General features: G+C 38.6%; 1 long non-coding RNA gene and 1 gene segment (V, D, J or C); one reads left to right on the top strand and one right to left on the bottom strand.

Moving 5' to 3' along the window:
* Positions 1 to 13,092, bottom strand: part of LOC103543748 (T cell receptor alpha chain MC.7.G5-like) — a 440,107-nt gene that overhangs the window by 113,415 nt on the left and 313,600 nt on the right.
* The window catches only part of LOC139077692 (uncharacterized), a 101,034-nt gene that overhangs the window by 83,356 nt on the left and 4,586 nt on the right, over positions 1 to 13,092 (top strand). For both annotated transcript variants that reach the window (XR_011530199.1, XR_011530198.1), the window contains exon 2: positions 8,164 to 8,322. This is a non-coding gene — a long non-coding RNA (uncharacterized lncRNA). The remainder of the gene's footprint in view (positions 1 to 8,163; positions 8,323 to 13,092) is intronic.

The following is a 13,092-nucleotide window of genomic DNA, read 5'->3' as shown; positions in this document are numbered from 1 at the left end:
AGGTTTATTATTGTCAGAGAAGCCAGAGCCCCTGTAAACTTGGTTCCTTACAAAAATTACAAGAAACCATATTACAATACTTTCATGCAATTATTTTATTTTGCACAATTAAGCACAGTTTACTGAAGACATATTAACCTGGGATGATCTCAATCAATGCTAGCTCATGGATACTTGTGGAAGTCAGCTGATGAGATGAGTGAAAAATGACTAAGTAATTTAACAAAAACTTAGCAACCATTCTTGGAGTATGTCTTTGAAATTACAAGTATCCAATGTTTTTTAGACAAATATTTAAAAGAAATGTGGAGATCAAGAATATTCACTTACAGGGTAAATGTCAAAACAACAGTTCTAATGTTTTGTGAACGGATATTATGGTTCAAAAATGCTGTAGTGACAGCTTCACATGTGGTTTCATAACGTGCTATAATTCAGACAACTTAGACACAAGTGAGTTTTATATGCTCTGGAAAAACGTGTGATGATTTTAAAAAACAGCTCTATTGATGACAAATACATTGATTGGAGATGCCTGTGAAGAATTTGAATAAAATTTATGAACTATGAGAATGGAAAAAAGCAGCATATCAAAATTAATATACTATTTTATACAATATGTGATTTTAAATATGTGTGTGCAGCTCAATTAATATATAAAACAATTTTGAAGTAGAATTTGACAATTTCATCTACAATCCTAAGGATTGATGTGTTCAAGTTGGCCAACAATTTTATTTTTAAGTTTCTATTTGAGGAAATGGGTGCTTATTTTCAATTTTATATACGTATATGTAAAAATATATAAAGCTTTTATATATATAATTTCCTCATATACATATATGATAATTTTAAATAATGAAAAATTTATAAGCACAGACATGGATCACAGCAATTTTATAATAGAAAAAATGTAGAATCTGCCTAAATTTTCAGTGATAAGTGAACTGATTAAGTAAACTACAATACGTTCCTAGATACAATATTAATGAAGGTGTTAAAAATAATGATTAGCAAAAGTTTCTAATAGCATAGATAATTGATTGATTAATGTTAAAAAAGATATGAAGGTATATATGGAGTATTATTACATATACAGAGTATATAATAATCTATACATTGAAGAAGAAAACCAGGAAGGAATATTCCAAAATAATAACTGTGCTGCTTTTTGGTGGCAATGTTGATATCCTTTCAGAATAGAATTCTGTAGTGAGTTCCAGGGAGGAAAAGAGCTCAGGTCACTGAGTTCTAGCTCCCTGTCAATGTCAACAACCTTCCCAGTGGAGTCATCCACCTGAATGCACTCTCTGACAAGGATGTTTGTTTCACTGCTGAGCGGCTTTCAGCTATTACAAAGCTATTCCTGCTATTGTAATGAAATCTTTTTCCAGTTATCTTTTTCTTCCCCCTTTGGCCCCAGTTCGGCCCTCTGCTGCAGGCCTCTTTCCACATGCAGGTTAACGTTCTCTTCAGCTCTGTCCTCCAGCTGGGCCTCTTCCTGGACATGGCAAGAGAAGCGACTGCTCTGGAAGACTCCAGACTCTCCTTGTATGATCCACATTGAGCCTCCAAATTTAAGAGAGAACAAAGTTCTGTCTTTCATTTTTGGCACTATTCTTCAATCTTTGGAAATTCTGTCCTGGTTGCTTTAGTCTCTAGCTTATGGCATCATCTCTGTTAAAATACCATGCCCCTCCCTCCCACCCCAATCTCAGGAAAGCTAAAGCCTTCACCTATTTTCATGACTGACAAATTAGTATGAATTGGTTTCATGTCATTTCTTGATGTCAGGTTTTGACGAAAATAGAATGAAAGCAGACGAGGGATGTGATGGGGAGGGGGGTCCAAGGAGAGGGCACAGAAAGATGAGAATGGGGAGCCCGGATGACCCAGTTTACAGTTTGCAGAGGGCTGGCAGCTGGCAGCCTCCCTGAGCTATTACCAAGAGTTTGGATTATTCTATCCACAGCTAAGCACTTTTTTTGAGGACTCTGCAGGATTCAAGAATTCTGAACTCCTTGAATTCTCATATTTTCTTTCAGAGACTCTAAGAAAGCATACATCCTCATGCTGGCCTTTATGTTTTCTGGGGGGATCATTTAATATCAATTCAAGTGATAAATACTCTGAGTCCACATACGATCTTCCTTGGTACAAATGTCTTTGTTTCTCTCTTAGCGTTTTGTCGCTGCCTTTCCTATCTTTCTTATCTTTACTAAGTAGGCAGTGCACAGTAAGAGTCATTTTCTTGGGGCAAAAATATTGAAAGAAATCTACAGACTTAGGGAAAGCCAGGGTAAAATCTCTCACAGACAGTTGCAGTACCAGGATGTCTTTACAAGCCCTGACACAAAGTAGCAATGATATTTTGATCAGCAGAACCCCCATCACCATTGTCCTACTTGCGGAGAGAGGAAAGGTCCTTCTGCTCATGGCTTTGAATGTCTATTCAGTGTATGATCACCATGTGGGATTCAGAGATGGGCAAGGCAAGTGATATAGGAAGTCATTATGTCAAAGCTTTGGGTAGATTTGCACATTTTCCTAGAGTGCATGTAAAGTTGTAATACCTACTGTCCGTTAATTCACTTAACTCTCAGGCTTCTTAAATCTTAGCGGTAAAGTCAACCTTCTTACTTCCCAATAGGAAGCATTAAATCCTTGAAGACGCTCTGGAGAAAGTCTCTCATCTCTCTCTTTCAGCATGTGTTAGATGATTGATGGATCACAAGTACTGAAATTTCTAAGAAGCTGATTCTCATGCCCTTGCCTTGGTGGATGCTTCCTGGGTCGTTGGCGGTTGTGACCCACGTCTGCTGAGAACTGGCCCAAAGCCAGCAGCTTTTGTGTTCTGAATTGGAAATCAAATGTGGGGTGTTAAGGGAACAGGAAACACAGGATGTGAAGATTCTTGGTCTCTGGTGCCTCATAAGAAAGATGCATCTGTTGGATTAGGCAGCTGGCGAAGAGACTGAGTCAACAGCGTACATGAGCAGTTTCCCAGCACCCAGCTCCCACTCATCTCATCACTTTCCATCTCTGTTTTAGAACATGGGTCTTCCAGGTTAATTCGCCAATATATAGTCAGGTCTGGCTACTGGGATCAGTATGATGGCATAAACAATGTTGAACAAGGAGGCCCCTCCCCCAGATGTGGTGGAGATCATATGGCTTGTGGTATGGAAGCCAAAGAGCCATGGCAGAACCATCCTAAGCCCTCCTGGCAAACAATATATCCAGAGAGAAAGTCATTGTAGGAAGAGAGTCTCTCTCTTGTTTTTCTCATTGAAATAGAGGTGAATAAATCCTGGTGCAAAATTGTTTCCTTTCCATACAATCAATCTGCACTGATAGTTGAGTTTATTTGTGTGTGTAGGATAGAGTTTCAATTTTCATCACTGAATTCTCTATGCAGAAACAATGTACAGGAACTGGGAGAAATACATCCAAATGGAAATATGGGGTGATTAGAGACCTGTTTATACATAGCCCTTTGAGTCTTTGCATTGGAGACAGGGGAAAATTTTACTTTGGAGTCAGATTCACTTACTTTATCTAGAGCCTCCAAACTGACATGAGACTCTGTTGACTTGTGTCAGGTTGTGAGTAGACTAGGTCTGCCATAAATACATGGTAGAATGAGATGTGGTATCAGGAGAAAAAAGGAAACCAGAGAGTTGGAGTTGTCTAAGGTGACAGTTTCTTTCTTTCATCAAATGCATGTGATCTGGATAGCTTCCATTACAGTCGATTCCCTTGAATGCAAAGGCATTCAAGCATTTGTTCTGGGACTTCATAGGATCCATCTATCTTGTAGAATCAAAGATTCAGTTGTCAGTTTTTACAGGAGTGATATGTAGATAGCCCAACCTTTTCCAATGGAAAATTACAGTGATGAAGTAGCTGGACCTGGATTTAGGTAGAAACTTTTGAGTCTTTCTGAGTGAGGCACCTTCAAGTGGCATATTATCAGTGGAGCTCAGGCTCAGTCCCAAAATTCTGCTCATGGGACAGATCTCCAAGAAAAATGCCCAGAAATAGTGCAGGGGGTTTACAGGTCAGCATGTTTGGGTTAGGACTGAGAAGCAAAAAACAGGAATAGGAACAGAACTGCTTTACATCATTTCTTTGTTGAGATGCAAATAGTCTCAGAAAATAATTTTGGGAAGGTGTAGGGCTCAGTGCGATGGAGGCTTGGAGGAAGAACTGAGAGGTGGAAAGTTTGTAGAGTATCAACACTGTGAGTAGATTTCAAAGAGGAAAGTATGATTTTATAAAGTGGAGGCCAAATAATCAAGATTGGAGAAAAATATGTAGAAATAAATTCTGCAGAAGACACTAAGTGATGACTAGCTATGGAGTAATATGTCTGAGTTCAATTAGGGATACACAGGGGATAATCAGTCTGTCCTTAGCAAGTGGACACTTGTTTTTATCCATCTGGTCCATGGTGATTTAATCAGTTGCTGATAGAGATGGATTTGCTTCTGGGAGGTTGTTGTCCTAGGAGTAGTTTGGAGCACATATTCCTGTGGTGAGCGTTTCGAGTCCAGTACATTTCACAAAGTTTTCTGAATTGTTGTTTTCTATGGTTTTAGCTTGTTCTCCCCTCCTAGACCCCACACCTAACTCCTAGTCTTGGAAAACTGGCATCACCAAGGGGATGGGTCTTGGATCCATGACTATCCTAGAGTCAAGGCCCTCGCAGTTAACCAGTGCTGCCTTAAGGGCAGTTAACATGTGGATAACAGGAGGCGACAGGGGGATGTGAAGCACCGATCAGGTATGGGTGATTCACAGTATAGTCAGCATTAGAATGAACCATTATGGCTTGTGATTGCGTAAAAACCAATGAATCTGTCTTTAAGTTCATCTACCCAACAGCAAAGCGAAGCATTCAGGCAAATGTCTCTAGAGATTTGGATTCAGGAATTCCAAATGAGATCACACATACAACTCTCTTTTACAACAGAATCAAGATGAAGCAAGTTAAAGAATGATTTTTAAAGAAACATCTTTTTGTAGTCCTCAAATGTGTCTATAACATGTTGAATTGCCAGTTTCACACATGGGCGAGCCGCTAGAGGTCACTTCTTCTGCTTGGGTCAACTTCCTGGCACCCTTTCTGGACCACTGAGGAAGGAGGAATGGCTACCTGCTATGTTCATCCCCTGGGGCATGGTAGCCAGGCTGAGAATTTCCCAGGGAAATGCCACTTCATCCTTACAGTTTTTGTATAGGTCTCTGTGGGTTTTGTAACACTGTGCTCTCGTATACCCCAGTCACAGTGCTAGTGAGTTTTACAAAAACCTCCCCTTCATTTTTTCCTGTATGGGCTTTGAGAACCCCTGGGGCCGGATGTTTTCTCCAAGTCAAGCTGCAGCAAGATCAAAGGGTTTCCGCAGTTAGGTCAGGATAGACTCGCCCAGGTGCTTCTGTCTGAAGCTCTTCCCCACTGGCTAGATCTACCCTGCATTTTGTGACTAGAATGAACTTTCAGAAATCATCACATCCACTCCCATCTGTCTTTCTGGCCAGTCTACTCTCACATGGTTTCCATAGAGGAGTTTGTCAGCTATCCAAATGTCTCAAGGGGATTCTACATGCTGTGGGTTAGGCAGAAAATGTTTGTGGTCAGTGTAGCTTCTCCTGTCACCTGCTCATCTTCAGAATCACCTCTGCCTGCCCCACTTTACACCTGAGCAGTGTTATGTAGTTCACAAAGGTTTTCACATAAGTTAAAATTTTATCCTCTCCATTGACTCCCTTGTTGCTAAATTCAGGGCCAGTAGCCCATATGGTGCTTTGTGTGGTTTAGAAAAGGCCACTCTGCTGGGGGAAAGCAGAGGCAGCCCTAAGGGTTCAAGCTTGGCAATGAGGTGGCATCTTTGTGTGCCCAATAATGCTCTTCCTTCTCCTGTTGAGACTCCTCCACACTAGGGCTTCAGCTTGGTAGGCAAAGAACAGGCTACACTTTAGCCCCACTGTCCCCTTGGCCGAGCACCCATGTGCAAGGTGCAATCTGTGCAACTAGAGACAGTGGCTCCTGACAAATTCTACTGATGCTTTTTCATTTATGTTCTTGTTTGACCTCTAAATTTTGACATAGGCATCCCCTTTTTGAAAACTCTCCTCTGAGAGAACCAAGACACTGGTGTTGATTCGCCTTTGATTTTTGTGTTTATCACCGTGAAAACAAAGTCATACACAAGGCTCACGGAAAGTGACCTTATTAAATGTTAATCCTTAGAGTGTGAATTTTGTTGTTGTTATCCGAAGGGAGCAGGATTGAAAAAAGATTGAACTTCACACTTTCTCTGGAGGATCTTATCCAAATCCATGGCTTAATGGATCACAATTTTATCATAATTTTACTTATAATCTTTGTGATGATTCATTCCCACCCTACATACAACTGCATGCCTGCCCCCAAAACTCTAAGAAACTTCATCTCCATGTAGACTCTAACACTCTTTTGCTGATTAAAAAACCAAAAGACAAATAGGAAAAGAGGAGAAGAAGAAACGCTATGGTCTCAGTAACAAACAATGTAACAGGGGATGGCTTAGGGAGGAAAGCAGGACAATGTAGGCCTCATGGGGAGGGTGGGATGAGAATGAAGAATTGTAACTTGGTCTCTTGAGTATAGCTGGTTTTAGGTGCTAGTCTTTGAAATGGCAAGAGGTGGGTGGTTACTGTGTTGAATAATAAATTAAGCTTCTGATTAACCCCTGTAAGACTCATTGACTCCCTCTTGGCGCTGGTGTACAGATCTACACCATCAGATGTACATCAGATGGCAGCCATCAGAAACTGGTTTGAATAGAACAAGTTTTAGGAACACAAAGTTGGGAATGAAAAGGCAATTAAAATCTTGGGTAATACCAAAACTTAAACTACGCAATCCTGTGGATGTGGGACAGTGAATCTTACAATCCTGTGGCTGTGTTAGAGAGTTGGGATGATGAATCCTGATGAGAATACAGCTGCTGTGGTTCCCAAATTTCACTCTCTCTCTGCAACAGGAGTGCACCTCCACGTGCTTTGTCACATGACTTTGCAGGGCCTCCTACTACAGGAAGAGTATTCAGCCCACTCCATTGACTTTGGGGTTTGGCCATTCTTTGATCCAGAGAATGTGGTTAGAAGTCACAGTGTGCCAGATCCAAGCTAAGGCTCCAAGAGGAATCCCATAATGGATTTCCACCAACATTCTTGAAGCCAAGTCCAGCTGGCCTGTAGACCAATGAGCAAAAATAATATATGTTTGATGTTGTAAGCAACTGAAATTTTGAGATTGTTTGTTATAGATCATAATCATTGCAGAAATAGCCGATTCATATTCATGCTAACCCTAGGAGGGACTACAAGTATGAAATTATATGCTTAAAATTTTTGGTGGCTCCCATTGTCTTCAAGATAAAATGATATGGAACATGGTCTTTCACATACCTCCCATGCCTACATCTTGTACTTTTCCACTTGTTCCCTTAAACTCAGCTGCATCGAACTACTTGCTTCCTGAAGGCTCCATGTTCTTTCAAACCTCTTTGCCTTTGCTGTGTGATTGTTTTGTCTGAGATGCCCTTTACTTCTTCTATCTCCCAATTTGGTCTTAACCACCTCCTAAGATCCTGTTAATTTTCTGGTCTTAGCTTAGCTGTTGACTTCCCTGGGACGTCCTTAATGATGGTGTGGGGGATCAGAATTGGCTGCCCCAAAATGTGTCTCTTTGGCTTGATTATTTTTAAAAACAAGATTCTGAAAAATCTTTGACTTTCCCCCTAACTTCCTGAAAGAATTTAAGATAGGCCTGTTCCAGAAAGGAACTGATACCATAAGATAACCATAGTATAATGTAAAGTAGATGTGATAGGCACCAACAAGCCTATTTTTATCAAAGTTTTGCCTATTGGTTGCCCTGAAAGCTCTTGTTTAACAAACGTTTGTATTTTTATCTTCATGTAAATTGTCTTCCTCCCTTTTGAAGACCCAAACCACTACCCCCAACATCCTCCTTTGTCTTTCATTAAACATAGTATTTAAGGTGGTGGTTTTAGACATTCTGGCCGTTACTCAGTTTTCCTGGTTTCTCCCTTGTATACAGATTATTATACCTTGTTTGACTTTCTCCTCCTATTCTGTTTCATGTCAATTTAGTTCTTGGACCAGCCAGAAGAACCCAGAGGGTAGAGGAATTGTCTTCCTTCCCTTCACTTTCCTGATGAAGGTGGGATAAAACTTAACTGGCTGGATGCTGCTCACTCCTGGACTACTGCAACTGAGAGATCCTGGACCTCTGACAAGAGCTAACAGAAGGTAAGAGTTCTTACCACAGCAGTCTTCCAAACCTCTGCCTACAGAGTCTGGTGGATGCAAGGGTGGTGAATTTTCTTCCCTTTTCTAAATTTAGATTAACAGGAGGAAATATTGGTGATGCTAGGTTCTTGGACTCAGCAACTCTGGGAAATTAGGTTTGAGTGCTCATAAAAAGGAAAAACCACAGGGCAAGATGCAGGCATCTCTATAAGCCTGTTGTGTGAGAATATGTGCACAAAGTGAAAGCTGCTGCTAAGGGCATGTTGGAAGCCAAAGACTGCATAAATTTTATGGGCCTGGGTCAAGTAGTTAAGAGCCATTGGGGCACTTGCCACATCAGGAATACTCCCATGATAGGATAAGTTGGTCATGGAATGGGGTAGATGACACAGGTCCCCCAATAGTGTCAAGAAAATTTCCATGCAATGAGATACTCTATAAAACAACGCATAACCCTCTCCCCATTACACCTCTCTCCTAGGTATTAGTCTGCCTCAAAGAGACCCAAAGTTTAGCTAAAACTGTTAGGGTGCATATAAGGTCAAGTTTTTTGTTTTGTCTTGTTCTACATCTTGAGTGTTTGGCCTTGTGGCCTTTCTGGTCTCCCATCTGGAGGATGCCTATACAAGTGTGCACCTTGGCAGCCAGTCAAGTAGACTGGGGTTCTGAGATGTATTCTCTTTGTCTGGCTCTGTCAGCAATCAGGAGAGTTTGTCTTAAGGGGTCCCAGGTGCTTTCAGTAGGGGCCTTTGTTGCCTCACACTTTGTTGCTTGTTAATGCTGGTACTAACTATCTGTTCAATGAAGGTCTTTACCTTCTTAGACTATTTTTGGGAGTGAACTTTCTGGATCTTGTGATGGCTGCTTCTTTTGCACTCTCTTTTGTGTATGCCTCTCGTGTCCGTAGTTAAGCTATCAAGTCTTATTGGTTTGAGTCACTATTAAGATCCTACTGATCAATGTGGCCAGACAATGGATCATTTAAATTAAAAAACCTTCTAAATTGAAAAAAATTTTTTTAGAAAGCTCTCATCTTAATCATTTTATTGGTACCTATGGAAAGACCCAATTAAAAAGGAAGTACAAAAAAAAATGACTAGCCTTAAGACACTGACTCAAAATACAATTAAATTGAGAAAATGTAAAAGTGTAAGTGTTGATAAAATTATAAAGTTAGAAATTTTTAGGCTAATATCATATGAAGTGGTTATATCAACTTTTTGAGCATGCTTTGGAAATGGACTTTATGTCTGGCTGGGAAAGCTTCCCCTATCCAAAATTATAAGACCAAGACCTATTGATAAAGTCCTAATGAAAGCTATGATTAGAGATATAGGAGTTGATGAAATTCAGATGCAATTTTGTAGGAAAATTGTTACATTGATGGGCTTTATGTGAAGTGACTGCATCTCTTTTGCATGATTGTATTAGAAATGGTGTTGTGGGGATACACTTGGTGTCTCACTGGGGAATGTTTCCCTTCCCTGATTGTAAGACAGCATACAAATCTGCCCTTCAGACAATGTTAATTAAACATGCTAAAGGACATAGATAGAGTTGCCCAAGTGCACAGCATACGAGATAAAAACTAGAGGCTGTTATCAGGTGCTAAAAAAAACGACAATAAACCTCCTCCACACTCCAAAGTAAATTGGTCCAGAGTTAACTTTTACACTTAGAAAGAGGGCCTCCATTAAATGCTTTGTGAGGAATTTTAAAGGTGTGGCACATTACTCTGAAATTTTAAACAGTAGTTGTGGAGTCTTTGTGTAAATGTGTCGATATGTATGTTATATATATGTGATATTTTGCCTCTGGAGGGTATGGCCAAAATTAAGAGCTCTGCTTAATTGGCTTAAAGTAAGCATTTATATAAATTATTTCTAAATGTGATAGAAAATAATCCAAACGTCTTTCATGTTACCATGATATAAAATAATCTTTGGTAAATGAAAGCTTGTTTAAGTTTGTTGGTTTGATTGAAGTACATATGTCCTCAGAGTTGTCAGTATTTGGCTTTGATGCAGACATGCAGCCTGGTTTTACTAGTCAAAAAAGCTCATGTTATCCCTGTGACAAATTTGTCAGCAAAATAATAGCTTTAAAACTAACTGATTTTGTCTAATGTCTCATAAAGTTTTGATGGGTAATCTAAACATATTGTTGGGAGCAAGTGATATAGATGTAAGTGAGATAAAAGTTTACAGATAAACTTTTAGCAACGATTATAGTTTGTGGCATGTGTATTTAAAATAACTTCCAAATTCTCTTTGGTAACTTGAAAACTTGGAAGTTTCGTTTAGTTAAATTAAATCAGAAAAATTCATTGATTATCTAGATCATCTCTAAATGAGATAAAATATTAGACATTAATTATTAAATACAAGTTTACCTACTTTTGGCTTCTTATAACAGAAAAACCAAAAAACTGTGTGAGTCTATTAGTAAACATGCCTTGTATTTTATTAAAGGTTGTACTGTGAAGCAGCATGTTTCTAGAAATTATAAAAAGTGCTTATAAGCTTGTGAAGCCACAGAATGCTAATGTAAGAAAAGTTCATAATTGGGGCCAGCCCAGTGGTGTAGTGGTTAAGTTCATACGCTCTCTTTCATTGATCTAGGGTTCGCAGGTTCTGATCCCGAGCATGGATCTGACACTGCCTGTTAAGTTACACTGTGGTGGCATCACACATAAAATGGAAGGATATTGGCACAGATTTTAGCCCAGGGCCAACCTTCCTCTCAACAACAACAAAAAGTTCATAATTGCTTACTTCTTAGTTTTCACTAAAATTTGATAAGGAAAACATCTTAGCACTAAAGAAGAGTAAGATGTATGTTTTCAATAAAAAAGGTATAAAAAATACAGATATTTTTATTTGTTAAAAAGATTAAAAAATTTTTGAAAATGAAAATTCTAAGAGTTTTGTGCATGGTCAAGTTGAGTAAGATTAAAATGAATTTACTTAAGTAGATGAGTATTTGTTTTTGTTTTTGCTTGGAAGATTGGCCCCAAGCTGACTTCCCCCTGGTTCTCAATATAGGATGCCCCCATAGCATGATTTGATGAGTGGCAGGTAGGTCAATGCCCAGGATCTGAACTGACGAACCCTGGGCCACTGAAGCAGACTGCAAACTTAACCACTATGCCACTGGGCAGACTCCTGATGAGTTTTATTATCAAAGTAAACTGGTGCAAAATTAGAATTTGCTTTTTTCTCACTCTTAAAAGGATAATTTTCTTAAACTTCTAGTCTACTCTTGGAAAAGAGGTTATAAAATGTTTTCTTTATTTTTGAGTAAATCTACATAAAAGACAAATAAATCTATGTTTTGTCAAAATAATTTCCTCTCTTCAAAAAAGCTGAGGTCTCTCTGTTAAGGACTTTTCTCTATGTTTGCCTTTAACATCTTCTGTTGTCACTTTGGTTAAGTGGATAACTAAGTGCTATTTCATAGGGACCTATGATATTGTATGGGTAAATGTTATTGATGTGTTTTAAAAATTACATAACATTCCTAAAATTCTGATCTGTCTTGGTTATCAGTCATAATTCTACTTATTATCTTAAAGTGTTGTATCTCATAGACATAACTAAATTTCTTTGTTGATTGCCATTTTTAAGTTGTTTGTAATTTACAGATATTTATTGTCTTACTCTGATGCTTTTGCAAGTGTTTCATCTTCAAAAAGATTTGTGGAAAGGACACTGATGCTTACTCTAGAATACAGGTTTCTGATCAACTTTCAGATAACAAAACTAAACTGGATCTGAAATTGCAGAACTCTAATGTAAAAACTAATAACTTCATGACTCAGCTAACATAAGATCAAGATGAAGAGATGATTACATGGGACTAAATGAACTGATGAGGATGATTATAAATTTTATGACTTTTAATTTACAATATTGATAATTTTTTAAATGTTTTGTTTCTTCAGATTTAAGGAAAACTTTTTCTCTTTTCTCTGAAGCTAACTATGACTTATAGCAATTTGGTAAATTATTATTTTGCAAGCAGAATTGAAACATTTATCTTTTTCTCCCTACCTGATCCCTCCAGAATTTGGGAACTCCTAGTGAATAAATATTCATATTTTCATGACAATACAGTTATTTGTTTAAGTTCAATAAGCGTCCATTCTCCTTATAGCAGGACACAATTGGAAACATTGGTTATATTCCCAAAGCTTTGACTGGAATGTCATATTTGAGAGAAACATACACAGACTCAGATATGACCAGACAGCTTTTGAGGAATAAAGGTTGACTTTGTGAATTCAAGCCACTTGGAAAGCCACTTGGTGAAATAAAGCACAGGGTTCCCAACAAACTTACTAGGTGAGTAAAGAAGGTCGCCTTTCAGGTAGATACAAAAAAACCCCAGGATATTTTGGGGGAACCTTAAGAGAAGAGAGGAATTCACCCAAATCTAAGATATTACAGCCAGTCTGATGATAAGTTCTTGGGTTTGCTGTCCTGGCCTTGAGAGGCCTATAAAGTTCAATCTGAGATTCCTTATGAAAAGTTCTAGCAAAGCATACTTAACAGAGCCTAGATAATCAATTGCTATTCTTGCTGTCCTTGTGTAAATAATTGGGCCAAGTTGATTGAAACTAGACATTTTACAAACCAGTTAGTCTTAATTTAGCTATCTTAGTTAAAAATGAAGGTGATTTTAAAGTGAAAAGTTATGTTTCAGTAGAAGCTATCACACACATTTATGAATATTCGATTCTAGTTCTGTAAATTGTCCTTGAGGTTTTGT

Source organism: Equus przewalskii, chromosome 1 (assembly GCF_037783145.1).
Source record: "Equus przewalskii isolate Varuska chromosome 1, EquPr2, whole genome shotgun sequence".
NCBI classification, from domain to species: domain Eukaryota; kingdom Metazoa; phylum Chordata; class Mammalia; order Perissodactyla; family Equidae; genus Equus; species Equus przewalskii.
This window is presented reverse-complemented; position numbering and strand designations above follow the sequence as displayed.